Source organism: Lepus europaeus, chromosome 10 (genome assembly GCF_033115175.1).
Source record: "Lepus europaeus isolate LE1 chromosome 10, mLepTim1.pri, whole genome shotgun sequence".
NCBI classification, from domain to species: domain Eukaryota; kingdom Metazoa; phylum Chordata; class Mammalia; order Lagomorpha; family Leporidae; genus Lepus; species Lepus europaeus.
The window spans coordinates 4,162,798-4,187,871 of NC_084836.1; the positions used below are offsets into that span (position 1 = coordinate 4,162,798).

General features: G+C 68.3%; 1 protein-coding gene across 2 annotated transcripts in view; it reads left to right on the top strand.

Annotated features, from left to right (window-relative positions):
- Window positions 1-8,487: 8,487 nt before the first annotated feature.
- SHISAL1 (shisa like 1) overlaps window positions 8,488-25,074 on the top strand; it is a 60,226-nt gene continuing 43,639 nt past the window's right edge. The window contains exon 1 of one of the 2 annotated variants that reach the window (XM_062201923.1): window positions 8,488-8,534. The gene's annotated coding sequence lies outside the window, so the exon portion shown is untranslated. Of the gene's footprint in view, window positions 8,535-9,095; window positions 9,132-25,074 lie in introns of those variants that run through there. The other variant, XM_062201922.1, reaches the window with a different exon arrangement.

Genomic DNA, 25,074 nt, shown 5'->3' on the forward strand with positions numbered 1-25,074 from the left:
AGGGGTGCAGGGTTCTGGCCCCGGGCAGCTCGGCCCGCGGCTCTGGGGCTCAGGAGAGAGCGCCGGGACTTGGCAGGCCCTGGGTGAGCCAGGAAGGATGGAGAGCTCGAGGGTGTAGACAGAGGATCTCTGCAGGCCCTGCTGTTCCCACAACCCTCGCAGGAGGAGAGAGCTGGACCCGGTCCTAGGGGGAGGGCTCAGCCGAGGCCCCGATGCCGACACCGGCTCTCCAGAGCCGCTGGGTACCAGGAGGAGAACAGAGACGGGAGCTGCCCAGGGAGGGCCGCCCTAACCTCGGAGCCCCGATTCTGTGTGCTGGCCTCCTGCTGGTCCAGGAGAAGGAAACAGTGCGGCTTTGGCCACAGCCTCCTGGCGGGAGATGGGACCCCTGGAGCAGTCTCGGGAAGCTCAGGGAGGCCGGGAGTCCACTCCAGGCTGCCGAGCTGGGAAACCAGAGGCCAGCGGCGGCTCGGATTCCCCCCACATGACGGACCCGTGCTGGGTGGCTGGGCAGGGAGATGGAGACAGCCACCCCTGGCTTGTCGCCCTGTTGGAGGGGGGGTCCCTGGGGGGCTGAACAGGGGAGGCCACCCGACTTCTTTGGGCTCCAGGCCCAAAAGACACACCTCTGCGGTGTGTGTTTCTGCCGGCCCGTGGCTGTGGACCCCCGGGGTGGATGCTGACCCATGTGTGTGTGCATCACCGTTGTGCTCTCCCTGGGAAGCAGGGGCCAGGTTACACTTGATTGCCTCTACGAATGGGCAGCTCTCTCCCTGAAGTGACCTCCCACTCACTCTCCCCCGCCCCCGCTCCCAGAGCTGGGACTGTGCCTCCAGACCCAGCCCGAACGGTCTCCCTGCTGGTGTCAGCCCTGGCCTCGGAGTCGCAGGGAGTGGGGCAGCCCCCCTGCCCCGCACTGGTCACACAGCAGCCAGGATAGCCGAGCACCCACTGTGTGTTTCCAAAACTCCAGCTTGAGCGCCACCCCATCGCCCCGCCCCCCAAGGTGGGCCAGCATCCCCACCTCATACGGGGTAGGGGACAGCTTGGAAAAGGACAAGGGGCTCGTCTGAGGCCACCAGGCCCGGGAGTGGCCCGTCCGGGTCTGCCCAGGGCTGGCAGACACCGGAGCAGGCTCTGGGCCCTCAGCACCTCCACCCCCACCTCTGCACAGGAAGTCGGGAGACCCAGGGGAGGGTGCGGCTGGCAAAGCTGGAGGCGGGACGGCCAGGGCCTGGGGGTCCCCGGCAGAGTGGCTCGCACACCCTGAGTAATGCCATGGTGGCCTTAACTGGGAAACAGAGGCTAAGAGACAGGCCGTGCTCAAGGCCGGCCCTGGACCCAGCAGTCAGGATTCAACGCCTTCCCAGGCCCCGGCGGGACCTCAAGGGCACTGCCCGGTGCTGACTCAGCACCCGCAAAGCCGGCAGTCCCCCAACAGCTGGCTGCCCACAGGGCGCAGGGTCCTTCCGCTCCCCTGCACGCGGCCGGGGGAGGGGTGCAGGGTGCCGGCCGCCTGGGCTATTCTTAGCTCTGGCACCAGCAAGGTCACCCTGCCTCCCGTCTCCTGGAGAGAAATGCCTCGGACAGGGGCCTGCTGCTCCGGGAGGTGGGGCAATCGAGGGCCGGGGGTACGCGGTGGGCCCTGCGCTGGCCCCAGTGGCAGGTTGGGGAGGGCAACCCTGGCTGTGTGGGCCTGCAGCAGGTGCCGAGGGCCTGGGCTGAGCCTGGGGGGGACGCCTCTGTGTCCCGAGGCATCCCGGGCACCAGGCCTCTCCCTGGCACGGAGGAAGGGCAAAGCCGTTCACCTGTGAAGGAGCCACACTCTCACTGCTGGGAAGGCGCTCTGGCCGCGAAGGCGGACGCTGGTCAAGAATGATCCCAGCCGGACTCGTGGCAGGTGCTTCCCATGCAGCCACGGCCACAGCTCCTCCTTGTGGGGCCTTGGTCTTCCCCAAAAGGAGGCCATACCGAGCCAGGCGGGGAGAAGCTAGGGACTGTCCAGGCAGTGTCTCCAGACCCCAGGCAGGGCAGAGGCATGGACGGCGGGGGCTGGTGTCCTGGGACAAGACACAGGGCCAGGGCCTGGAACCCCGGGGGACTCTGCCAGGGCCCTCCATGAGTCTGGCCGCCAGCCGTGTGACGCCAGCACAGCAGAGGGCTGGGTGTTCCCGGCTTTGGGGCGGGGGTGGCAGGAGCAGGGTCGCGTTTCGGCCAGAACTTGTGGCTGCGTTGACAAGGGGGGGACAACATGCAGCATGTATGTGTGTGTGCACACGTGTGTGTGTGTGTGTGTCCAGGTGGCCTCTGCTCCCTGACCCGGTGTCCTGGCGTGAGGACAGCCGCTTGCCTGGCCCTCCAACCTCTCGTCACAGCGCTCACTCCACCCTTCACCCACCAGCACCCGCTCTGGGTGACGCAGCCCCTTCCCCGTCCCACAGGCCTCAGTGTTCTCAGCTTTGAAATGGAGCCAGCAGTTCCTCCCTTTTAAGGACCCTGGGACGCTTGGCCAGCCGAGGCCAGATAATAATTAAGTGTGTTAGTGCACCCACCCCCTATCCTCACCCTCACCCACCCCCCATCCTCACCCATCACACTCCATGCTCACCCTCACCCACCCCCCATCCTCACCCATCACCCACCCCCCCAACCTCACCCTCACCCACTCCCCATCTTCACCCATCACCCACTCCCCATCCTCACCCATCACCCACCCCCCATCTTCACCCAGCACCCACCCCCATCCTCACCCTCACCCACCCCCCATCTTCACCCATCACCCACTCCCCATCCTCACCCATCACCCACTCCCCATCCTCACCCTCACCCACCCCCCCAACCTCACCCTCACCCACCCCCCATCCTCACCCTCACCCACCCCCCCATCCTCACCCAGCACCCACCCCCCATGCCCACCCATCATCCACCCCCCATCCTCAGGCTGGCCCAGCAGAGCCCCCAGCATGCGCCTGGCTCTGCACTAACACACTTAATTATTATCTGGCCTCAGCGGGCCAAGCGTCCCAGGGTCCTTAAAAGGGAAGAACTGCTGGCTCCATTTCAAAGCTGAGAACACTGAGGCCTGTGATTGTCACATCAGCGTGGCACGTGAGGGCGGCCTTGGCAGGTGGCCACGCGCTTTGCCCCCGTGGGGTACGTATGGCTGATGTCGGAGCATCCGGGTGCTCCAAGATACTCCCATGGTGCTCTGGGGCAGACAGCAGCCCGCCCTCTCTTTTGCAATGATCTTGGGAGACCTCGGAGTGGAAGCGGCTGGGACTAACCACAGAGGGCCGGGCGCCTCGCCTGGCTGGGACCCCTGGTGGTGGGGACCCCAAGGTGAGGCCCCCTTTGCTCAGGCTGGGCCAACGATATTGGTGTGAGTGGTCCTGAGCTTGGACATCTGAGGCCGTGCAGGCAGCATCTTCCAGTCCCTGGCTGTGTGACCTGGGGCCGGGTACTTCACCTCTCTGCTCCTCCCTGCCAGCGGCTGAGTGCAAGCCGTGAGCGCCTGGCTCCTGGCAGTGCTGCAGACTGGCGGGAGGCACCAAAATCCAGGCTCCAGAAACCAGAGGAACGGGAGCCCGGCTCTGCCCTGGCACAGCTGGCGACCTGTGAGTGACCAGGGTGCAGGCCAGGGCTGGAGGCAGCCACTCGGGGAGGGGTGCACCGTCAGGGCCGCGCGGCGCCCCCGTTCCCCCGCCTGTGGTCAGCTTCCCCGCAGCCTGGAACCTCAACAGAATGCCGGGAGCCACCGCCAAAGGCCGCTCTTTCCGGGGCTTTGCAGAAACACAAGATTTTGCAACAGCAAAGGTTGCCATGGGAGGCCAAGCCAAACAGTTTATGATACTGAGAAAGGTCGCGCGGTGAAATCAAAGAGGCCTGGAATTCCAGCCCGGGCCGCAGGGCCTGAGCCGCCGAGCCCCTGGGGGAACGTGGCCAGCCAGAGCTGGGGCTGGACGGAGCCAGACAGGCTCCCAACCCAGAGCCTTAGCTCCTGTTCCCGTTGCACCAAGGTCAAGAGAAGGGGCTGGACAGAGAGCGGCAGGGACAGACCCAGGTTCAAATCCCGGCTCCGCCGCTTCCCTGCTGGCCAACCCCAGGCAAGTTGCTTCACCTCTCTGCCCATTTTGTGCCCTGGAAATGGAGTCGCACAGAAGTGACTCTGGGGTTGGCGTGGGGCTTCAGGATGACCCCTAGGTGGCCCCGTGGGTAGGGCACCCCACGCCCAGTCCGGGAAGCGCAGAGAGAGACGGGAAGGCACACCCCCTGCCCCTTGGAGTGGCCAGAGGGCTCCACGTAAAGACCCTGCCTTCGGGGCCCCTCCGGGGTGCCCGTGGCAGTGGCAAGAGCACTGGTGTTGGGGTCCTCAGGCCCCTGTCCCCGTGCTGCTGTGCGACCTCGGGCCCTTCCCAGACCCCCACCCCCACCCTGGGCGGCCCTCCCTGAAGCTCCAAGGGGCCTGCCTGTCTCTGCCCCCTGCATTCCTGGCTGGCACTCGGTGAACCAGAGAGGCACACGCCTGGGGCAAGTGTCCCGCCCAGGTGCTCATAGCTTGCCCCGACCCCGAGAGCAGCAGCACAGCGGCCACTTCTCTTAGCGCCCCGCCAGGAGGTGCCCCGTGGGCTGGGCACCACTTCCTGCACCCCCCATGCGCTGAGCCCAGGGCCTGTGCTGCCTGCCTGGAGCGTCCTGGGACCCAGGAGAGCAACTCGGGCTCCAGGAGGCCGAGAGACGCAGGGCGCCTGCAGGCTGGGCTTTCAGCTCCGGGAAGGGAAGGGGGCGGGATCCCCTGCCCAGCCCCTCCCGGATCCCCGTACTCCCCGGGGCAGACACCTCCTGGGGGGCTGGGCCTGGGGCACCTGTTGGAGTCCCCCAAGCACAGAGCAGGCCCCTTGCTACCAGCTGATCCAGACGGAGAGGTCGCTGCCTTTTCTCCCCACTTCATCCTGGAGTCGTCAGCATGGGGGGGGGGGGGGGGGGGAGGCAGGTGCAGGGGCCCCTGGCCAGGGCTGTGCTGTCCCAAGGGCAGGCGCAGGCCGCCGGGACCTTCTCGTCCCAAAGCAGCCGTCCGGCGCCCTGTGGCTGCGGCCGTGCTGCAGCTCCGCGGGCCGGAAGTTGGGGCTGGGCGTGGCTCCGGAGTCACAAGGCTGATGCCCAGATGGGCCTGCGGCAGGCCGTTGTTGGGGGCTGGGGGAGGACCCGGCTCCCCGGTTCAAGGTGGCGGCAGTCTGATTCCTTGTGGCTGCAGGACGGCGGCCGTGACTCTGAGCTGAGGTCGGGGGCTGCCCCCAGTGTCTCCCCTTGGGACCGCGAGACCCCACAGCTCAGCTCCAGCCTCCACACGGGGGCCCCCTGGCACCTCCCGCCAGCAAATGCTCCGGCAAACAGGTGGCGCGCGCCCCCCACCCCCAAGCGCCACAGATCAGAGCCAGGGTTGCAGCAGCTCAATCCCCTCCCCCGCAGGGCGTGGCCACAGGGGCACGGGGGCGGGGGGGGGGGGGCTCACTGCCTGCCCTCGCATCGCTGAGGCCGCCAGGGTCAGAAGGGGAACAGGTGTATCTATACCCGCAGCAGGGAGGGGGCCTCAGGGACAGGAGAGGACAAGCCAGGGGTAGGAGGGTGCTCTCTGGAGCCCCCAGGGACGAGATGATGGCCGCCGGCTCTGGCATGACCGCAGCACTGCCGGCTGCGGCTAGGGGGCTTCCGGGACCCCCGAGGGCTCCCACAACAGCAGACCACAGCAGCAGCGCCTGTGCATTGCACACCTACTACGTGGAGAAGTGTCGCAGCCTGCAGGGCAGCCACGGAGGCCGAGGACGCGGCAGGGTGCCGGCGGGGACCAGGACTGGCCGAAGCCATCGAGCCTAACCACTGGGCAGCCCCGCCTCCTCCCGGCCACCTGCGCCACACTGCCAGGCTTGCACCTCACAGGGGACGGGGCTGGGACAGCTCCCCACGCCCTCCAGGGCTCTGGGTGAGAATCCCCACCCCAGGGCCTCCACTGCCCCCTGGGGGGACAAGTGGGTGAGCCCAGGGCCCTCGGAAGTGCTTCCTCGCAGGCAGGGGTGCAGCCCCTTAGGACCGGGAAGATCAGAGAGGCTGGCTCGCCCACCCCCAGCCACCCCTCACCGGAGCTGCGGCCACTCACAGGGTCTGGAATGCAGCCTGGAGTCCCAGTCCCCAAGGGTGCGGCCCAACTCTGCTCTTTGTGTCTTGGGTTTGGGAAGAGGGGGCTGGGACCCTAAACTCTTAAAGTGGGAGAAAGCAAGCACTGGGGGTGCCCTTGGGAAGCGCTCCCCGAGGTGGGGGGCACACCGGGGGGCCGGGCCCCTCCCCTGGCCCTTCTCAGAGGAGGGGCCGTGGAGCCCCCCCCCTCCCCGGCAGGCCGCATGCCCCGGCTTCTAATGTAGCGGGAGCGGCTCCGACATGGCAGGTGATCTGCTTGGGAAGCCTGGTTTTAAATTTAGCTCCCTCCCCAGCCAGCCCTTTGAAAAGGCGGCTCTGCAAAGGCTCGCATGAGTCATGCGCCAGGCCGGCCGGCCGGCGAGGCTGGGTGTGCGGGGGAGCAGTAGTAAATAGGACCAGGGCCCCGGGGCGCGGCACACGCAGCAGGTGCTGGGAGATGGCTGGGGGCCTTTGCTCCGGCGCTGGGGGGACCGGCACCCGCGGAGAGAGGTGTCCCCCGCCCAGCACCCACCGCTGGGCAAGGCTCAAGGCTCCCACCCACCCGGAGTTGCCAGCACCCGGCCGATGCGCAGGGGGGCCGGCCGAGACACGCTGCCCCCACCCCGCCAAAGACGGCTTTGTCCTAACCCTGGGAATCTGTCTGCCTTACCTTATATGGCAAGAAGGGAAAGGAAGTCATGATGGGAGACGGCTTGGGATTATCCCTCTGGGATCACCCGGGGCCCTAGAGAGGGAGGCAGGGGGCGCTGTGACCTGCGGACCAGGCCCCGCCTGGGGCAGCCCAGGGAGCCTTCAGGGTGCTGGCCTGAGAGCCCCCGGGAGCCGGGAGGGGCGGGGAACATGGCCCCCGCCAGCCTGTGGCGTTGGTCCAGGGAGACAGAGCTTTGGATCTCTGGCCTGCACCATGGCCACAGAATAAACACACGTGGTTTCAGGCTCAAGCCCGTCTGTCCAGCTCCAAAAGCCACACTTCTGCCTGCGTGCCCCGGGGCCTCCCGGAAGCTCAGAGGGGCGCCAGGGGCCGGGCAGCTCCCCTGGCTGCGTGGCTGCAGCCCTCATCCAGCCCTCGCCGGCCCTCGGAGCTCGCTCCCTGCCTGCACTTGAGGAAAGTGGGTGCAAGGAGGCAACGCCATGGAGAGGGGGCGGGGGCAGGGGCAGCACAGCCCCGCACACGGCAGGTGCGGGGTGCGGGGGATCAGCCCGGCCAGGCGGGAGCTCAGGGCCCCTGGCTGCAGAGGCCAGCGTCGGACTGGGGAGGGGGTCTCGCACCCCTGCTGCCAGCCTCTCCCCGTCCCCGCCCGCAGGCCCCTCACGTGGGACTCGCTCAGCCACCACGCACGGGAACAGCCACAACACCCCCGCGGGGGGGCCGAGAGAGGGAGATGCCTGCTCTTTCCACCCACCCACGCGTGCCAACACACACGGCACACGCACCACACACACACACAAATACAGAAACCACTTGCACAACAGACACACCCCCTCACCCCAGCAACACAGGCCCCCTGCTGTGCCCCCCCCCCCCCCCCGCCGCACCTGCCCTTCAAGGCCCCGCCTGTGCCTGCTGGTGACAGCTACGTGGACGGGACAAAAATCAAAGTGGACGCCCCCGAGCCGCGTCCCCCAACCTGTTTCTCCACCTCTCTGGTCCTCGTGGCAGGTGGGATGCTCCCCTGCCCCCCAGGGAAGGGGCAGCCCCTCAGGCAGCCGTCCAGCAGGGAGGCACTGCAGGGGGAGTCAGGGGCTGGGCCAGACTAGGGCGAGGGGCCGCCCCACTGCCTCCGCCAGCAGCCAGGGGGCGCGTGCCAGGGCTGAGCCTGGGCACAGCATCTGCCCGGTGTCCCACATGGCAAATCGCACTGGCCTGACCCTCCTGGGCCACAGCCCCAAGAGCCCCCTGCCCCAATTCACCCTCGCCCGCCGGGCGACCACTCCACGAGTCACCTGCGCCGCTGGGCCTGATTTCATTTTCCCTTACACACTCCCTGTCCTCACCACGGGGCTGAGAACCAGACACCAGCTCCGGGCCACACAGCTGCCAAGGAGCCGAAGCAAGCAGGGCCCCAGCCCAGATCCACCTGACAACCACGCTCCTGCTGGAACCCAGGCACGGGCCCACCTGCCCCTTGTTGCAGGGAGAGGGAGTCGTGCCCCTCCCTCGCAGGGAGGGCAGAGGCTCCCCAGGCTCGGTTCGGCCCCCAGGGTGGGATGAGGCCAGGGTGCACCCACCCCAGGAAGCCTGCAGGTCGGGGCGCCTCAATTGCCCCATCTACCACACAGGGGTTGAACGGCTGCCCTCGGCTGGCCACTGCCCTAGGAGCCCGCGGAGACTGCAGCAGGGCGAGGTCAGGGCCACAGCCCGGGGAGCAGGAGGGCAGGGGGGAAGCGGGGAGGCAGAGCGAAAGTAAGGCGCAGAACTGGAGGCGCGGCAGAGCAGAGCGGCTCGCCCAGGAACAATCAAGAGACGCGTGAGGGGGAGCGAGAGCGCGCGGAGCGCACAGGAGCTGCGGCGCCGGAGAGAGGAGCGATAAGGAGAGAGGGAGGGCGGCGGGCGGCGAGGGGCGCTCGCTCGCCGGCTCGCGGCGGGGCCAGGCCGGCGGGGCGCCGCGAGCGCGGAGAGAGGGCAGCAGAGGGCGAGGGGGAGCGGGCGGCGGCGGCGGCGAGCGCGGCGGCGGCGGCGGCGGGCGCGGCGCGGGGCGCGGGGCTGGCGGGCGGCCGGGCGCGGGAGCAGGAGCGCGAGCGCCCGGCGGAGCGCCGCGCCGCGCCCGGCGCGCCTAGGAGCGGGCCCCTTCCGGGCGCCGGCCCCGCAGCCCCGCAGCCCCCGGAACCCGGACAACTGTTGCGGCGGCGGCCGCGAGGGCACCGCGGGGGCGTGGGCAGCCCCCGCGCCCCAGCAGGCGGCGGAGCGAGGACCGAGCGAGCGAGCGAGCGGCGGGCGCCAGGTGAGCTGCGCGCCCCGGACGAGCCGGGAGGGGGCTGCGCGGGGGAAGGGCGTACCCGGGCCGGGGTCCCGGCGTTTGGGGAAAGGGGCCGAGGGCGGAGCTCGTGGCGGAGGAGGGTCCCGGCGAGTGGGGGGCGGGGTCTGCGGCGGCGGGGCTCTGGAGAAGGGGTGCGAGCGCCCTGGGCGGAGAAGGGTGGGCGCGCGGGTAGAGGAGGGTGCGGTGCACCGGGGGTCGCAGCACCTTAGGACGGGACCAGGGACGACGAGGGGAGGGTCTGGGAGCAGGAGCCGCGCGGGACGGCCCGTGGCCAGGCTTTGGGGTCCGTGCCAGGGTTCGCCAAGGTCGGGGTCTCTGAACCCTGGAGAGTTAGGGACCTGGGTCGGCGGGGCAGTCCTGGGCGCGTCAGCTGGGACGCTGCGGCGGAGACCGAAATCCGCGTCCGAGGGGAGGACCCGCGTCCAGGAGCGCAGTGAGCCTGGAGCCCGGTGCGCGCTGGACAGGGCGCTGGAGCCACTCTGCGGACCTGGCAGGTGCCGGGGGCCCCAGATGGGCGGCGCAACGGGTGGGGAAGCCCCCCGCAAGTGCGTGTCCCCGGGGTCCCAGCCCGCCGCGTGGCCTCCGCGGGAGTCTCGGCCGCCGCCTCCCCGAGCCCAATCGATATTGATCCCGCGCCCGGGGCTGGGCGGCCTGGCAAGCTCATTAGCGCCAGCGGTTGCCATGGTAACGAGACCCCAAGCGCCTTCAGGTTATATTTATTCTAATTATTATTATTATCATTATTAGTGTTAGTATTTGCTACTCAGCCAGAGGGGGAGAAGGAGGGAGAAAAAAAAAAAAAAGCCAGTGTGTCCCGGCACCTCCAGTGTCTCTTTGGAAAGAAGGGGGCTGCTGGAGGGCCAGGCCCGGGCTGGGGGGCGTCTTCTGCGGGCTGGCGGCCCCAGCCAGCCCTCCGGGGCACGGGCCGGGCCGGGAGTTACATAATCAGCAGGGAGCAGTGCCGTGCGCCTCGGAGTCTGCCCTGCGCTCTGCCGTCCGAGCCCTAGGCTCTGTGGTTGCTGCCTCCTGGGGAACCCCAGACCGCGCTGGGGGCAGCAGAAGGCGCCAGCCACCCAGGGCTGGCCGCGCGACCTTGGGCAGGGCTCGGGCCGCTCTGAGCCTCTTTCCCTGGGCTGCAAAGTGGACGGAGCCACTGCCACCCACCGCTGAGGGCTGGGTGACCCCAGGCAGGTGCCCGTCCTGCTCTGGGCCTCAGTTGCCTGGCCTGGAAAATGGTGGAGGGGGTCTCCGAAGGGGCTGTGTGCGCGCTCCCGGCTCCCGACGGCCCGTGGCGGCCACGGTGGAAGGACAAGGTCAGCTCTGACCGGATCGTGGCGAGGGGCAGTGCCCTGGCCTGATGCCGATCGTGCACGTGTGACCGAAGCTCTCACTCGGGGCAGGCGGCGATCAGAATCTGAATGCAGCTCAGTGCCTGGGGTCAGCCCGGGACGGCCCCCAGGCTGGCTCAGAACCCGAGGGTCCGTGGCTGCTCAGGCAGGAACCCCCCGCCAGCGGCCATCTGTCCCGCACAGCTGCCGGAGGCTGAGATGCAGCACGAGTGCCCGGAAGGTCCCGCAGCCCTGTCCCACGAGCGCCCAGCGCTGTCCCCGCCGCAGGGAGAGGCCGAGAGGGGAGCGGCCCAGCGGGGCCTGTGAGTGTGTGTGTGTCCACCCCGCTTTCCTGGGCCGCCCGGCCTGGAGCCCATCAGGGCAGCTGGACAGGACAGGACAGGACGGGAGGGCAGGGGCCAGGCTCGGACAGAAAGCAGGATCCGCTTCAGCCACTCCCTCGTCACGTGTCACACGTCCGTCCTTTTGCCCCCCGCCCCATCCCCCTCTTCAGTGAGCCCCGTGCTTGCTGCCTCACGGCTCCTTGGCCCCTGAGAAGCCAGTAGGGTTGCAGGGGCCTGGGGTGAGCGCCGGGCTGTGGGGTCTCACGTGGGGGCGCATTTGCCCCAGGGAGCCTGGGAGGGGTTGGGCCAGGAGGCCTAGGCCAGACGGGGCTGGCAGGAGTCAGTGCAAAAAAGGGAGGAGGTGTAGGTGCCCTGGGCAGAGACGGCTGGGGCAAAGTGCAGGTGCTCGGGGGGTGGGGCGGGAGCCTCTGAACCAGGGGCACCCGAGCCCCGGGGAGGGCAAGGCGGAGGGGAGGGGCACTCTGGGACAAGACATGGGTGTGCTCTCCAGGGCCGTCTCGAACCCCTGCACGCCCCTCCGCCCTGCTGGCCACCCTGAGTGAGAGGCAAGGGCACTGCCGGGCCCAGCCCCTTGGCCTCCGGAGGGGGTCGCAGGTGCACACCGCGTCTGGCTGTCTCCCGTGGCGACTTTGTCTCCACAGCAGGGGACTGCGCCTGGCAGGCTCCCCAGGGAGCCGGGCGCCGTGCTGGGGGCTGGCAGCAGGGATGCTGCTGTGCAGGCGAGAAGCCGGACTCGGCGTGGTCACCCCACGGCCCTGCCGGGGCCCGGCCCAGTGCCGCCCAGTTCAGAGGAGCACTGGGCCCTCCTTCTCCGGACTGGCCCCGGACATAGCCCGTCCCAGGCTCAGGTGAAAGGGACTGCCCCCAGCCGACAGATCTTGGGGTGAATGCAGAGCCCCCTGCCCGCCTCCCCAGCATCCTGGCCCCCGCTCTCCAATGTTTCTGAGTGACGGAACTGCAGGTCGGCCTGAGAACCCAGGGGTCTCCCTTTCTAAAGGCTGTTCTGCAGGGCCGCTGTGCGGGACCACCCGGTCACACCCTCCTCTGGGACATCCGGGTGCCGTCTGCTGTCCACCCCCGACAAGCCATGGCAGGGGAGGGGCCCCTTCTCTTCTTCTTCTCTCCCGCAAGGGGAGACCTGGAGGCCACTCGGTCCTGCCCCCGGGGTCCCCTGTCACAGCATCCTCTGCAGCCCCCACCCCAGGGAGCCCAGCCAGCCGTGGCTGTAGTGGGGGAGGGGGTGGGGGGCTAGGCTGCACGGAGGGAGCCCCCCCGCCCCCGGAGCTGCTGCTGGTGGGAGCTGAGGCTCATCTGCTTCCTGGGTCAGGATGGGGACACTGAGGCCCAGAGCAGGCTCAGGGTGGGCTCAAGGTCACACCGTGAATCCGATGTCCTTTATGGCCGGGGCAGGCATTGTCCAGAGGCCCGGTGGGGCTGGTGGGGGGGTGGGCCGAGCACCCCGATGGTGTTGGCACTGCAGCCTCAGGGCGCGCCCCCTGCAGCAGGCCCGGGCGCCTCTCCCTGCCACGTGGACGCCTGCCCGGCCAGGTTCCTCAGGGAGCCGCGTGTGGCCGCCGTCCGCCCGCGCCCGCACACCCGCGTCCTGGAGGAATCACGCGGGCGGCTCCCAGTTGACACCCATTTAACACTGAATTAAGTTCTGGGAGCTCCGCGGAGCCCGGGAGGAAAAGCCCAGTGTTCACGCGCACACTTCCCTGGAAAACGAGACAAAGCCTCATCTTTAACTCCCGGCTACGGAATCCGATTACTGCAGCCGGCTGCCCCGAGAGATGCCCGGCGCGGTGCGGCACAGGGCAGGGGCGAGGCCCAGGGCGAGCAGGGCCGCGGCCCGGGGCTTCGCCTTGGGAAATCGGGCTGGGAAAGTTCGTCTGCTCTGCCAGACTCCACAGCTCCTCACCGCTTGATGGGCTCAAAATAAAGTGCTGCTTTCTGAGAGATCGGCACACATTAAAAATAAAGGCAAAGCCTTCCACAAGCCGGCGCGAGTGCTTCCCGCGAGGCTACCGGGCGCTGGGGATGGTGGCGATTTGCTTTCCTTTGTCGGGAGAGCCGTGCCTGTGTGCAGTGGGATTCACAGCCCCGCTGTGCCAGATGGAGTGCCGGCCCCGGGGCAGGGAGCTCAGATCGGAAGCCTTGTCCTGGCCCAGGTTTTGCAAGTAGGGGCGGGGAGGGGGGACAGAGTCAGGGCAGCCGAACAAAAGGAAATCCGGCATGGAGAGGAGTCACGGAGGGCTTCCTGGAAGAGGTGCCTGGCTGGGGTCTGGAAGGGCTCCTAGGGGTGTGCTAAGTAGCAGGGGGCGGGGGCAGCTTCCTCTGTTCCAACCTGGCCTGGCAGCTGCTTTTTTGTTATTATCATTGTTGTTAAGATATATTCATTGGAATGAGAGCAAGCCAGGGAGCTTCCATCCGCTGATTCACTCCCCAGAGGGCCGCAGCGGCTGGGTTGGGCCAGGCGCCAGGGGCTTCATCCGGGTCTCCCACTCGGGGGGGCAGGGACCCAAGCCCTTGGGTCCTCTTCCCCTGCTTTTCCCAGGCCTCTCACAGGGGGCTGGATGAGAAATGGAGCAGCCGGGATTTGAACCGGCGCCCGTGTGGGGATGCTGACGTCACAGGTGGCGGCTTCACCTGCTGTGCCACGGTGCTGGCCCCCTGACAGGCGCTTTTTACAAAGCTCTTCCGTATCCATTACCTGCCATCACCCCAGGGCAGGCCCCTGCTTTCTCTGGGGAGTGCCGAGCCCCGAGCCGGGAGGCTGTGGATCAGCCGTGCTCTGTGAGGCTGGGAGAGCCAGAGCAGCGAGGCCGTCACGTGGAAAATTCTAGACAGTAAACAAAGACCCGGCGCTGCTGTGCCACAGTCCAGAAGCCCTGCTCCTCCGCGGTCCCGGAGCCCCCGGGCTGGAGCTGCCGGCTCCGAGCCCCTGGGGGCTGCCTCTGCCCGCATCACCATGGCACCCTGGAGGGCCTGGCCCCTGTCCAGCCCTCTGCCGGGCAGCAGCCGGCCTGCGCCCTCCGCCGTGTGCTCTGACGGCCTTTGTTAGGTCTCCCGCCTTCCAGGAGCCCCACCCCCGGCACCCGCTCCCCGGGGCCAACGACGCTGCCCTCCGCTCTCCACCACCCCACCCCCCGTGACCTTGAACAAGTCGTGAGTGCTTTGGCCTCAGCGTCCTCCCCTGCAAAATGGGTCATTGTGAGAACCGGCCACGCTGACTGCGTGGACCGCTCATTTAGCGTGTGGTGTGCATGCGGTGCTGTGTCAGCCTCTGCCGCCTGGGTAGCCACGCAGGAGCGGGATCGGCTCATTCCGGGACCCCTGGACCCCCGGGGAGGGGCTTCTGGGGTGGGGCTTGTGGGATGATGGGGGGAAAGCAGGCAGTAAGCAGACCACCCAGCACCGTGGCAGCCACGGAGCAGGGGGTGCGGGAGCCGGCTCAGGCCCCCGGGTGCCATTCTAGCTCCACGTCTTAGCTGCGGCCAGCGCTGGGCTGTGCGTGGCCAGCGTCATTTTGCAGAAGGTTGGCCGTGATGGGGACGATGGCTCAGACAGTGGCTGTGAGAACCACAGGTGGGGCTGTCACCGTCCAGGCGCCCGACCGGCCACAGTGCCCACCACTGTGGGCTCTCTGAGCTCTGCGGGTGCAGCCAGGCTCCGGATGCCAGCCTGCTGGCTGTGTGACTGCGGGCGAGTTACCCCACCTTTCTGAGCCCCAGAGCCCACCTGGATTCTTGCAAGGATTAAACGAGCAAATCCAAGGGTGTGCTTGGTGCTTGGCCTGGGGGACTTGCGCCGTACACGTCACCAGCGTGGTTAGTGTCAGCCCTGTGCACCACATGGCAGAGGGGGCAGCACAGTGGGAGGGCAGAGGGCAGAGGTTAACCCCGTTCCTCGTTAGCTCTGGATTCGGCACCTGGCCCGGGGCTGGCGTGTGTTAGGTGCGCCACGGATGAAAGGAGGGAGGGATGGGGGTGCCGGGTGGGCAGGCAGGTGAACACGTGACGCCATCAGGCGGCATCACGGGCTCAGCTCAGAAGGTGCAAGAGGCCCCGGGGTGGAACCTTGCGGTTGCAAGCCCCTTGCTCATGCTGACTGGGGCGCATGGATGGAATCCGAGGCCCAGGCTGCCTGGCGTCCACGGGGCTAGATGAGGCTGGGCTCAGCCCCTGGCTTCCTCGCCTGCTGCTCGGGGGGGGCCTGGACTTCCCGACATCCCCACATCCTCCCCGCTTTGGGCAGGGGAGGGGGATGGCACCCTCCCCCCCGCAGGTGGTCATCTGTGCCAGGCCAAGGTGAACAGGAAGTGAAGGCGGCACACGTGCTCAGGTTCCATCTGGGGAGAGCCGGGGAGCAGCGTGGTGCGGGCCTCTGGGCTGTCCGAGCCCTCCCGGGGGGCCCGAGGCCAGGGCTGGGGAAAGGACCACAGGGGAACTGCTGGCCACTGGGCAGACGCTGGCCTGCGGAGCCCCAGCACGGCCCAGCCTGCTCTGCCCAAGGCGGCTGCGAGACCTCGCACACCGCACCTCCCGTCACCGTCGGGACAGTGTGAGCAGGTGCGGGTGCCGTCCGTCTGCTGGAGGCTCGGAGACGCCGGGTGACCTGGGCTAGGGCGCCCAGCAGCTACATGGCAAAGCCAGGATCTGGGCTTCTGCTGCTTCTACCGGGGGGCCAAGGACACTCCGGGCAGGCAGGGCCTGGCGTGGGTGCAGGCTCACAGCTGATGCCCGGCCGCCTTGCTCCTGTCTGCCTCAGTTTCCTCTCCTATAAAATAGGTCCACAGCAGGCCCTCCTGCGGCCACCTCCCAGAGACCCAGCAAAATGGTCCCCACAGGCAGGCCCCACCCACTTCTTTGTGCTCGTCCCTCCCTCCGGTGAGGGGGAGAGCCAGCCCCCGGGGAGGGGACGGGGTCTGAGGGAGCCGTGAGGGTTGTCCCCAGCCTGCAGGTTGAGGGAGGCAGGGTCTGTAACGCCACAGGGGCGGTGGCAGGTGCCATGGGCGGCCATCTGCTGGGTCGCCAGGTCTTTTGCTCCTGAGACAGCTCCTGCCGGGCTTCCGAGAGATGTGGCTGCCGTCACCTGTTCGGTCTGGGCGCATGGGTCAGGGAAGGCGTGGGTGATGGGCGAGGTGGGGAGCATCCAGGAGGCCTCCCCGGAGGTGGCAGTGACGGTGGCTTCCCCTGGGATGATGGTTAAATGAGGCAGGCAGTGGAGGGAGCTGGCAGGCCGGGGGGAGCCTTGGAGAATGGGTTTGGGATCTTTCCGTGTTCTGGCGTGGCTCTTGCGTGGCATTTGTGGCAAACGGGACAGAAGCCCAGGCTTAGGCGTGGGCTGCAGCATTCGAGCTTTGTCCTGTGTGGGCCCAGGATGGCAGCGCGTGGCGTGACCAGGACGGACAGTGCCAGTCGGCGTGGCTGCAGCCCCACTGGTCTCCGACATGACGCCTGTCTGCCGCGCTGCCGTGACTCGGGCCAGCACCCACGATTGGCAGAGGGAGGTGGGGTGGCGCCAGGACCCCGGGGGGCCTGGCCAGCTCTGTTCTTCTGGGAAGGCAGTGGGTTCCTGGACGTGAAGGCGCCTGGGTGCGTGGAGCTCCAGCCCCTCGTGGGCACCTGCAGGTCCACGGGACAGTGGGTGAGGCGGGCACAGCCTTGGGCACGCCGCTGGGGCTGGCATGAGCCATGAGGTCGCCAGAGGCAGGCGGGGGCCCAGCAGAATTCTGGGCAGGATGAGAGAAAGATTAGGAGACTTCTGTCTTGAAATTCAAACAATTGGACAATCTGTTCTGGATCGATTTAGAAGCAGTGGAGTGAAAAAAAAATCAGAAAATATAGTGTGAAAGCTATTTTCTCTCCTCGGCACGGTTGGGAAGCGGATGAACCGGAGTTCATCTGTAGCCATCCGAGGCCGTGGCCAGGCCCTCGCCGCCTCCACCCACCCCACGCCCAGCCCCCAACCCCAGCCCCCAACGCCACCGCCGCGTCCTCACCCAGTTCTGGCTGCGCAGCCGGGGGGCTCAGAGGGCGTCAGCCTGGGCTCCAGCCCTGGGCAGCCAGTGGCCTGCAGGGGCCTCACCCATGGACACCCCAAGGGGAGGGTCCCTCCGGGGCAGAGAGCGCCCCTCCCTGTGCCTGCCTACCCCCCCAACTGTGTTCCCGGGGGTTGGGGGGTCTGGAGCCAGGACCAGCGCACAGTAGGTGCTCAGTGAATTTCCTGCCCGAATGATTGATGGGTGGGGAGAAGGGAGGGAGGGAGCCGCAGCAGATCTGCCCCCCGCCCCCGGTCTGAGACATTTTGGGGCGGCCCACGCCAGCCAGTGACCCCTTTCTTTCCTGGGCACAGTGTGCCCCACTCCTCCTAACACCACGCCCACATCTCATCTTTCACGACTGGAGCCAAATGCTGATTGTTTTAAAATAAGCCGGAGCCGAGGGGGAGGGCAGGGGTGCAGAGCCAGCAGGATGGCCCCCCGGGAGCTGTGGGGAGTCCCCGGCGCTGGAGGGGACCTGGCCGGCCGGGGTGAGCCTGGGAAACTGAGGCCCTGGGTCCCTAGAGCCTCGGCGCCGCTCCCCGCAGGCCCTGGGAGATGGGAAGTGGCTTGGTTTCCAGGAGCGGCAGCTCCCAGCTCCTCCCCCTTCCTCCCCAAGGCCCGGGCCGGGGCCGAGGCCCTCGGCAGCGGTGTGGCCTTGCCCATGGCACACAACCCCTCTGAGGTTTGGTTCTCTCTGCAGGCGGGGTGGGGGGGCAGTAACCCCTCCTCTCGTGGGAGTGGAAGGAGACGATGTTTGTAAGACACCCAGCATGTGCAGGACACATAGTAGGTGCTCACGCAACAGGCCTTCCCTCCCTCGGCCCCGAGCGGCCGGCCCTGTCCTTTGTCCCTGAGCCAGGTTCGGCTCTGTGGGCTACAGTCTAGGGCACGCCCCCCCTACCGCAGCTAACCATAGGGGCACGAGGCTGTGTCCATCCGAGCCTCGCGGGAGATGTGAGGCTGGGGCGGCCGGCGTGGTGTCTGGTGGAGGGAGCCCCGTGCTGGGCAGCAGGAGACCCCCAGAAGTGACTGCCTCTGTCCTCATGCGAGACCGATGACCACCCATCGCCCACTGCGCCGTGCACCGGCAGGACGGGAAGGGCGGAGGAAGCCCGGCCTGGGGAGTCCATCCGTCCATCTCCCCTGTGACCCGCTCGAGGGGGGCGGATCGGCACCCCACTTTACGTGCGGGGCCCTGGCCGAGACCAGCCTGCACTGCAGATCTCTCATGGCCGTGGCCGTGGGCCCCGCAGCCCGCACCCCCTCGCCGCGGAGCCCTGTCCCGCCGCCGGGTTTCCTGCCGACAAAGCTCTTTTGCACACACTTTTGATGCTCCCGCGCCGCTCCCCAGAAGTTGCAGCCGGCAGTCCCCAGAAGCCACACGCTAATTAGGCCTCTGTAACACTGTTTACCCGGACGTCAACCCGTGCTCTGAAATTCCGCGGTTTCCTCCCCATTATGAGGGTTGTTGGATCTCTGAACAGCCTGAGGCAGCATCTTGGGCCCAGCCGAGCCAGGCCGGGCCAGGGGAATGGGGGAGGGTAGGGGGTAAAGGCTCTGTGCCGGAGCCCCTGCCCCCGAGAGGGACCCTCGCGTCGCGGCTGGGCTGGGGGCTCCGCCCGGGAGTGCTGCACTGGGGCGACCCTGGATCCGTGTGCAGCTCCATCAGGAGGGGTCTAAGCGTTCACCCAGGGAGCAACACTGCCACCAGGCCCAGGGCAGGGGGGATGGGCGGGGGGCACGGGCCGCGTGGCCTCCACTTCTCAGTGCCAGGGCTTGGACCACTTGGCTCCGGGGCTCCGGGGCCGAGATCCGTGCTTCCCCCCCCCCACATCCGTTGACGGCAGCGCTGCGGCCTGTGTCGCCGACCTGGACCAGCACTCGCTCCTTGTAAGACTAGGGCTAGATTTCTGCCATGGCTGAGGGTCTGTCCTCCCCCCAGTCCCCCCTGCACCTCCCCTCCCACACTCTGCCTGGGTGAGCAGCGTCAGCAGAGGCGGCGGCCGGCCGAGCCGGGGGCCGTGGGGCTGGTGAGAGCGAGGTGGCCAGGGGTCTGCCGGCACTCAGGGGGTGGCCGAGACCGGCTCCTGCCACCTTGGGAAGCACCATTTTCCTCCATGTCCAGCCACTGCCACCAGGCAGTCCTCCTGGGTGTGGATCGCCTGGGGCACTGGCTGACCAGGCCCGGCTAATGGCTGGGGCAGCTGACACTGGAGAGCAGCGTCCGGCCCAGCCTGGCTCTGGGCGGCTGCCGGCTCACCACCAGTTCAGCAGCTTTTGTGCCAATTACGGAACGTGTGGGTGGGAGAGTCGTTAACCCCCAGAAGTGGAGCCGGTTCCAGGGGTTGCCGAGAGTGGAAGACTGCTTGGGGGTGGGGGGGCCTGCAGGCTGGTGGGGAGCGGGAGAGGGGCCCTGTGCCGTCCTTGTGGTCTGGGCTGCGGCTCCATTTGCATAATTTTGAAGTTGATTGGCCTAAAGGCAGCCTTGCTTAATCACAGCTGACAAGTCTCTGCCTGGAACAGCAGCTGCTGTCAATTAGCCGTGTGTGTTATCATCCCTCGCAGCGACCCTCCCCCAGCCTCCCTCCGCCCGCCCCTCGCTGGCCCAGCACCCTGGGGTGGCCCTGGCCTGGCCTTCTCAGACCCGCGGGGGCCGCCCGGGAGCACAGAGGGAGCGGGCAGGGCGGTCCAGAGTGGACAGCACCGGGCAGCTCCCTGGAGACGCCGGCACGGCTGCTCTGTGCACAGAGCTGGGGCAGCGAGGCCAAGCCCAGGGCTCGCACGCCAGGCCTGCCTGTTTGTGTTAATAAAGTTTTATTGGCACCCAGCCCCGCCCAGTCGTGCGGCGCTGTGCTCAGCTGCTGGGCCCACAGCGCTGGAGCTGACAGCTCAGCTGGTGCTCAGAGCCCGTGTTGTGTGTCCTCTGTCCGCGTATGGAGACAGCTTCCTGACTTCTGATCCAGCCCAGTGGATGGAGCAGGTGTCAGAAGCCGTGGGAAGCTGGGGACAGCACCAGTCCCTGGCCCCCACCCTGGTTCCGACCCAGCAGGTCCCAGGACCCACGAGCCTGCGTTTCTGAGCAGCCTCCAGGGAGGTGCAGACCCCGTGCCAGGCGTCCTGGCCCACAACCCTGCCGGGGTCGCTCCGTCCATCTCACCTGCTCTGGGTGCTGCCCCCGTGAGACACGGAGAGATGCCACTCACTTGTCCTGTGTCCCCGGCTGAGGAGCTGAGGCTCTTCCCTGCCACAGGCCACGTTCTTGACCCTGGAACCTGGCCCCGGCTGGCTCCTGTCTGCCAAATCCAGAGTCCACAGCCGGGCCTGCTGCTGGACACGGTGGCGCCTCGGGCAAGCCCCGAGTGACACGGTCCTCCTTGGGAGACCAGCTCTGGCCGGGACGGCAGGCAGCCCTTGGCCCCGAGCAGGGGCTCTCCTGTCTCCCCGGCACCCGTGGGGCAGGAGTCTGGGCAGGAGCACCTGTCGGTGTCATCTCCCCCCATAACCACCCCCACCCCGGGCCGTGACTGTTCGGCCGCGTGGTCCCGGGCAAGACCCTTGGCCTCTCTGAGCGGGGGCAGCCATGAAGCCACTGCTCCGAGCGCCCGCCGAGTCTCGGGCCATCGTCCCCGGGGTTCGCGCTCTGATCCTGGGCCGTCGTCCCCAGGGTTCGCGCTCTGATCCTGGGCCATCGTCCCCGGGGTTCCGCTCTGATCCTGGGCCGTCCCCGGGGTTCCGCTCTGATCCTGGGCCATCGTCCCCGGGGTTCCGCTCTGATCCTGGGCCGTCGTCCCCGGGGTTCGCGCTCTGATCCTGGGCCGTCGTCCCCGGGGTTCCGCTCTGATCCTGGGCCGTCGTCCCCGGGGTTCCGCTCTGATCCTGGGCCGTCGTCCCCGGGGTTCCGCTCTGATCCTGGGCCGTCCCCGGGGTTCCGCTCTGATCCTGGGCCATCGTCCCCGGGGTTCCGCTCTGATCCTGGGCCGTCGTCCCCAGGGTTCCGCTCTGATCCTGGGCCATCGTCCCCAGGGTTCCCGCTCTGATCCTGGGCCATCGTCCCCGGGGTTCGCGCTCTGATCCTGGGCCGTCGTCCCCGGGGTTCCGCTCTGATCCTGGGCCATCGTCCCCGGGGTTCCGCTCTGATCCTGGGCCGTCGTCCCCAGGGTTCGCGCTCTGATCCTGGGCCGTCGTCCCCGGGGTTCCGCTCTGATCCTGGGCCGTCGTCCCCAGGGTTCGCGCTCTGATCCTGGGCCGTCGTCCCCGGGGTTCCGCTCTGATCCTGGGCCGTCGTCCCCGGGGTTCCGCTCTGATCCTGGGCCATCGTCCCTGGGGTTCACGCTCTGATCCTGGGCCGTCGTCCCCGGGGTTCCGCTCTGATCCTGGGCCGTCGTCCCCAGGGTTCCGCTCTGATCCTGGTCCCCTGATCATCGTCCCCGGGGTTCCGCTCTGATCCTGGGCCGTCGTCCCCGGGGTTCCGCTCTGATCCTGGGCCATCGTCCCTGGGGTTCGCGCTCTGATCCTGGGCCATCGTCCCCAGGGTTCCGCTCTGATCCTGGGCCATCGTCCCCGGGGTTCGCGCTCTGATCCTGGGCCGTCGTCCCCGGGGTTCGCGCTCTGATCCTGGGCCATCGTCCCCGGGGTTCCGCTCTGATCCTGGGCCGTCGTCCCCGGGGTTCCGCTCTGATCCTGGGCCGTCGTCCCCGGGGTTCCGCTCTGATCCTGGGCCGTCGTCCCCGGGGTTCCGCTCTGATCCTGGGCCGTCGTCCCCGGGGTTCCGCTCTGATCCTGGGCCGTCGTCCCCGGGGTTCCGCTCTGATCCTGGGCCGTCGTCCCCGGGGTTCCGCTCTGATCCTGGGCCGTCGTCCCCGGGGTTCGCGCTCTGATCCTGGGCCGTCGTCCCCGGGGTTCCGCTCTGATCCTGGGCCGTCGTCCCCGGGGTTCCTGCTCTGATCCTGGGCCGTCGTCCCCGGGGTTCCGCTCTGATCCTGGGCCATCGTCCCCGGGGTTCCGCTCTGATCCTGGGCCGTCCCCGGGGTTCGCGCTCTGATCCTGGGCCGTCGTCCCCGGGGTTCACGCTCTGATCCTGGGCCGTCGTCCCCGGGGTTCCGCTCTGATCCTGGGCCGTCGTCCCCAGGGTTCCGCTCTGATCCTGGGCCATCGTCCCTGGGGTTCGCGCTCTGATCCTGGGCCATCGTCCCCGGGGTTCCGCTCTGATCCTGGGCCATGGTCCCTGGGGTTCGCGCTCTGATCCTGGACCATCGTCCCCGGGGTTCGCACTCTGATCCTGGGCCGTTCCCGGGGTTCCGCTCTGATCCTGGGCTGTCCCCGGGGTTCGCGCTCTGATCCTGGACCATCGTCCCCGGGGTTCGCGCTCTGATCCTGGGCCATCGTCCCCGGGGTTCGCGCTCTGATCCTGGGCCGTCGTCCCCGGGGTTCCGCTCTGATCCTGGGCCATCGTCCCTGGTGTTCGCGCTCTGATCCTGGGCCATCGTCCCCGGGGTTCGCGCTCTGATCCTGGGCCGTCGTCCCCGGGGTTCCGCTCTGATCCTGGGCCATCGTCCCCGGGGTTCGCGCTCTGATCCTGGGCCATCGTCCCCGGGGTTCGCGCTCTGATCCTGGGCCGTCGTCCCCGGGGTTCGCGCTCTGATCCTGGGCCGTCGTCCCCAGGGTTCCGCTCTGATCCTGGTCCCCTGATCATCGTCCCCGGGGTTCCGCTCTGATCCTGGGCCGTCGTCCCCGGGGTTCCGCTCTGATCCTGGGCCGTCGTCCCCAGGGTTCCGCTCTGATCCTGGGCCATATTCCCCGGGGTTCCGCTCTGATCCTGGGCCGTCGTCCCCGGGGTTCCGCTCTGATCCTGGGCCGTCGTCCCCGGGGTTCCGCTCTGATCCTGGGCCGTCGTCCCCGGGGTTCCGCTCTGATCCTGGGCCGTCGTCCCCGGGGTTCCGCTCTGATCCTGGGCCGTCGTCCCCGGGGTTCCGCTCTGATCCTGGGCCGTCGTCCCCGGGGTTCCGCTCTGATCCTGGGCCGTCGTCCCCGGGGTTCCGCTCTGATCCTGGGCCGTCGTCCCCGGGGTTCGCGCTCTGATCCTGGGCCGTCGTCCCCGGGGTTCCGCTCTGATCCTGGGCCGTCGTCCCCGGGGTTCCTGCTCTGATCCTGGGCCGTCGTCCCCGGGGTTCCGCTCTGATCCTGGGCCATCGTCCCCGGGGTTCCGCTCTGATCCTGGGCCGTCCCCGGGGTTCGCGCTCTGATCCTGGGCCGTCGTCCCCGGGGTTCACGCTCTGATCCTGGGCCGTCGTCCCCGGGGTTCCGCTCTGATCCTGGGCCGTCGTCCCCAGGGTTCCGCTCTGATCCTGGGCCATCGTCCCTGGGGTTCGCGCTCTGATCCTGGGCCATCGTCCCCGGGGTTCCGCTCTGATCCTGGGCCATGGTCCCCGGGGTTCGCGCTCTGATCCTGGACCATCGTCCCCGGGGTTCGCACTCTGATCCTGGGCCGTTCCCGGGGTTCCGCTCTGATCCTGGGCTGTCCCCGGGGTTCGCGCTCTGATCCTGGACCATCGTCCCCGGGGTCGCGCTCTGATCCTGGGCCATCGTCCCCGGGGTTCGCGCTCTGATCCTGGGCCGTCGTCCCCGGGGTTCCGCTCTGATCCTGGGCCATCGTCCCTGGTGTTCGCGCTCTGATCCTGGGCCATCGTCCCCGGGGTTCGCGCTCTGATCCTGGGCCGTCGTCCCCGGGGTTCCGCTCTGATCCTGGGCCATCGTCCCCGGGGTTCGCGCTCTGATCCTGGGCCATCGTCCCCGGGGTTCGCGCTCTGATCCTGGGCCGTCGTCCCCGGGGTTCGCGCTCTGATCCTGGGCCGTCGTCCCCAGGGTTCCGCTCTGATCCTGGTCCCCTGATCATCGTCCCCGGGGTTCCGCTCTGATCCTGGGCCGTCGTCCCCGGGGTTCCGCTCTGATCCTGGGCCGTCGTCCCCAGGGTTCCGCTCTGATCCTGGGCCATATTCCCCGGGGTTCCGCTCTGATCCTGGGCCGTCGTCCCCGGGGTTCCGCTCTGATCCTGGGCCATCGTCCCTGGGGTTCGCGCTCTGATCCTGGGCCATCGTCCCCGGGGTTCGCACTCTGATCCTGGGCCGTCCCCGGGGTTCCGCTCTGATCCTGGGCTGTCCCCAGGGTTCACGCTCTGATCCTGGGCCGTCGTCCCCGGGGTTCGCGCTCTGATCCTGGACCATCGTCCCCGGGGTTCGCGCTCTGATCCTGGGCCATCGTCCCCGGGGTTCGCGCTCTGATCCTGGGCTGTCGTCCCCAGGGTTCGCGCTCTGATCCTGGGCCGTCGTCCCCAGGGTTCGCGCTCTGATCCTGGGCCGTCGTCCCCGGGGTTCCGCTCTGATCCTGGTCCCCTGATCATCGTCCCCGGGGTTCCGCTCTGATCCTGGGCCGTCGTCCCCGGGGTTCCGCTCTGATCCTGGGCCATCGTCCCTGGGGTTCGCGCTCTGATCCTGGGCCATCGTCCCGAGGGTTCCGCTCTGATCCTGGGCCATCGTCCCCGGGGTTCGCGCTCTGATCCTGGGCCGTCGTCCCCGGGGTTCGCGCTCTGATCCTGGGCCGTCGTCCCCAGGGTTCCGCTCTGATCCTGGTCCCCTGATCATCGTCCCCGGGGTTCCGCTCTGATCCTGGGCCGTCGTCCCCAGGGTTCCGCTCTGATCCTGGTCCCCTGATCATCGTCCCCGGGGTTCCGCTCTGATCCTGGGCCGTCGTCCCCGGGGTTCCGCTCTGATCCTGGGCCATCGTCCCTAGGGTTCGCGCTCTGATCCTGGGCCATCGTCCCCGGGGTTCACGCTCTGATCCTGGTCCCCTGATCATCGTCCCCGGGGTTCGCGCTCTGATCCTGGGCCGTCGTCCCCGGGGTTCCGCTCTGATCCTGGGCCATCGTCCCCGGGGTTCGCGCTCTGATCCTGGGCCGTCGTCCCCAGGGTTCGCGCTCTGATCCTGGTCCCCTGATCATCGTCCCCGGGGTTCCGCTCTGATCCTGGGCCGTCGTCCCCGGGGTTCGGCTCTGATCCTGGGCCGTCCCCAGGGTTCCGCTCTGATCTGGGCCGTCCCCGGGGTTCCGCTCTGATCCTGGTCCCCTGATCATCGTCCCCGGGGTTCCGCTCTCATCCTGGGCCGTCGTCCCCAGTGTT